We start from the raw sequence: 3,864 nt of genomic DNA on the forward strand, positions 1-3,864 counted from the left end.
AGCTATGGAAAACCAATTAGTCCGACTATCTTATGAGTGGGCTAGAGCATATCACTAAGAAATCTATTTCACAGGTAAGTATGTACAGTTTTTATTTTTTATTTTTATTTTTTTAACCTTTTGATAATAAACGCTAAATCGTTCGCTATAAAGTATTAAATTGGTATTCGATAAAATTAGGTCTTGCGATCGAAATTATTGATATCATACGAAAATTTATTACATCACTGCAAAATTTACCGTTTATTCTTAAGGTATAAATATCTTTAATCAATCAACCCAAAATATTTCAAACATTCGTCATGAGTTAAACTAGGTTATGAAACCGAAATTACTTTACCGAAAAGAGGGGCACATATTTTTGATAATATTTGATTGATTAAAGTGGGATAAAAGCCAAAAAGATTTTTAATTTTATTTTTACTTTGTTTTTAAAATTAATATATAAATATTAAATTGATATTTTAAACTTTTTAAAATCAATATATTTAAGTTTGTAAATATTTGGAAAATTAATATTTTTAATATAAGTTTGTATGTATAAAACCAAAAATATAATATAAGTTTAGTGTGAATTTTTAAATTTTATTAATATGAATTTTTAAAGTTATGCATTTTTAAATTTAAGTTTGGTGTGAATTTAAAAACAAAAATGTACTTTATTTTGTTAAGTTAAAAATATGGTTTTTAAAATTCGTCGTGAGTTGAAGACTAGGTCGTTGAATCGAAATTGCTCTACCCAAGGGAGGGACGAGAACTTTTATTATCATTATTTTTAATCTTATTGACTTAAAGTACGCCAAAAACATTAAAAAAACCCAAAAATCTTTGCTTTTAAAACAACGTTTTAAAATGATGAAATTTTACAATTTTGTCGAGGGATGGACTAGGTTAACATACCGAAACAACCTCATCCTAAATAAAAAAGGAAAACAAAATTTTAAATTACTCCATAAATTATTTTATTATTAAAGGTTTTATATAAAAAAAAAACAACCGCACTCGCGGTACTTTGTGGGTACCCACATCCGCACTCGCGGAGGGTGCAAAACCTAGTCAGATAAACTGGTCGAACAGACTAGTTTCCACACCCCATCCCATTTTATTTTTTTTCTGCGAAAAATACACACAAACCACTCCCAATTTCGCGATTTTTCACCGATAAACATCGAATTTTTTGCTAAAATCATGTTGAGAAGGATGCTACCAAGAAGTTACTCAAGAAAATCGGTAATTTCTACATCTAAACACCATTTAATTCGGGTTATTAGTGTTCTTGAACAAAAATATTCATAATTTGATTTTGATGATTTCTAGTGTAATTGTGTTTGAATTGATTGTATATTGTGCTTGTATAACCTAGATTGATGCTATTTAACATGATTAGAAGCCTTAAACTTCAAATTTTGAGTAATCTAGGGTTTGTGTTCTTGAACAAAATTGGAGCTTTTTGATATAAACGGGTTATGGCCGAATTTTGTTGTTAGTCTATACTAAATTAAGTAGTGTAACATGTTTAGGTTGCTAAATGATCAAAACTTTTATCCTAAACATGATTTTCAAGAATTAAAGTGGACTTTTTAAGTCAAAAATGCATGAACTCAATTTAATTGATATGAATGCCAATTGGAACTTATTTAATTGCTAGTAATGATTATTTTGACATGTTATTTGAGATAAAAGCTAAAGATCATTGTATACATTCTCATATATGTTCATTTGTAAAAGTGTAGAATTGTTAATATTATGAAAATGTGTATAAAGTTTAATATAAATTAAACATGTCATTGTAATTGTTTTGATTTATGATTTTGTTAACACTAATGCATATTTGGATGCACAAAAAATGTGCTTGATATGTTTTGCAGACTGAAAGGCGTGAATCTTCATCCGCATCTCAGGCTCACAATGCTCCTCCTGAGAATGCAGCAGAACAGGAGATTAATGACCTATATAGACAAGAACTACCACATCAATACATTCCATATTTAAATATAGAATTGGCAGATTTACATCCTAATTTAAGGTTTTATCGACATTGGATAGATTATCCAAAATACCAGAGGAACTTGCACACCCTTCAGTCTAATGTTGTTGAAGTACCTAGAGTCATAGATTGGGAACCATTAGAAACAGTTGGATTAGCCGTTCCAATCGGAGAATTACTTACGCAAAGGTATGGTAATTCTACTTTTAGTTATTGGGAACGTTTGTTTAATATACGTAGACGTGTATATAGAGAATGGTGTGTGAAGTTATTGTGTAGTATTGAAATAAATGATCGGGTATCTACCTTAACCGATCGTAGTTTTATTAGATTTTTATTAGGAGGTGTGATGCGCCATATATCTCTACTAGACATGGCTCAGGCTTTGTGTATATATACGTCTGAGGAGTTGGCATCTACTGATTGTCAAGGGGTGATACTTAATGGTAGGAGAATTGATGAGAATTTTGATATGAATGGTGTATGGAGTAGAATGACTAGGCATGCACGATTTCGTGGGGGAATAACTCTTATACTGATATTGATAGAGCTGAGCTAAGAGTAATCCATAGGTTCTTAGCAAATTCGATTACACAGCGAGGTAAGAACAAAGAGAAAGTAAATGAGAATGATTTATTTTATCTCATGTGTATTCGAGACCCACAAAGCACTGTGAGTATACCTTATTGTGTGGGTTATTATTTATCAGCTATAGTTAAGAGTATACGGCCTAATGGGATAATAGGAGGTGGTATCTTTGTTACCCTAATTGCTGAGTATCTCGGTGTCGATAGAAATTGGGGGGGATTAATAATTGCAGCACCGGAACCCCGTGATACAATTGGTTTAAAAGTATATCATGGTGCTAAGGTTTTAAAGAAAAAACATAACGCTGCAGCACCATATGAGGGCTCGCACCCACAGGTCGAAAGAGATTAGCAGCAAGGTAACGCGGGATGGGGGAATGAGATGACAGAAATGCAACTTTTTATGGCTCATCATGAGTATGAAATGGCTAGACAACGAGCATTTCAAGATTGGCAGTATCATCAAAACCAAATCATGAGTCATCGTGCACACATAAATGCAACTTACATTGCGACTCCAATGCCCGTATTTCCTCCTTGGACAATACAGACCCGACCACCGTACCCTATATATGACCCAGCTCAAGCATTCTACAGTACATACGGCTATGAATGGGATCCATACTAGCACCAGCCTTATCAACCCTGATTTCTTTTATTTTTATTTTTATTTATTTGATAACTTGTAATTTTATACTTTTAATATTTCTTTTGATATTTTAATAGTTTTTATTTTATAACTTTTATTATTAGATTTTTAATAATTTTTGAATGTGGGGTGATATACCCAACTTCAAAAATATGTATATATATGTTTGTAGTTTTTCTCATGTACAAAATAGGGTAAAACAGCGCATTTTCAAAGACTGGCATTAAGTTCAGCAAAAGCTAGTACTTTTGACGACAAAATAAAAAACAAATGTGATGTAACAACAAGACGGAATGAACAAATGATGTGCACAATTTATCATTCAGCAAACAAACGCCAATATGTTTGAAAACTTTGGTAAAATTTAATCATTTTTCTACGCTAATCACCCTCAATAATTTAAATTGTTACTGATTTCTTGCAAATGAGGGCATTGGAAGATCTTAAGTGTGGGAAGGGGTTAAATTCTTTCGGATTTTTAAAATTTTTAACTTAAATACTTGGTTACCATTAAAAATACTAGTAACGCAGTAGCTGTATTAAAATCTAGTGCTCTCTGATAATAAAGAACAGCCCTAGTCTTATATACTGACTACCCAATTCTAGTAAAATTTTTCAAAATTTTTAATTAAATGAACTCA

This window comes from Rutidosis leptorrhynchoides, chromosome 7, assembly GCF_046630445.1.
Source record: "Rutidosis leptorrhynchoides isolate AG116_Rl617_1_P2 chromosome 7, CSIRO_AGI_Rlap_v1, whole genome shotgun sequence".
NCBI classification, from domain to species: Eukaryota; Viridiplantae; Streptophyta; class Magnoliopsida; order Asterales; family Asteraceae; genus Rutidosis; species Rutidosis leptorrhynchoides.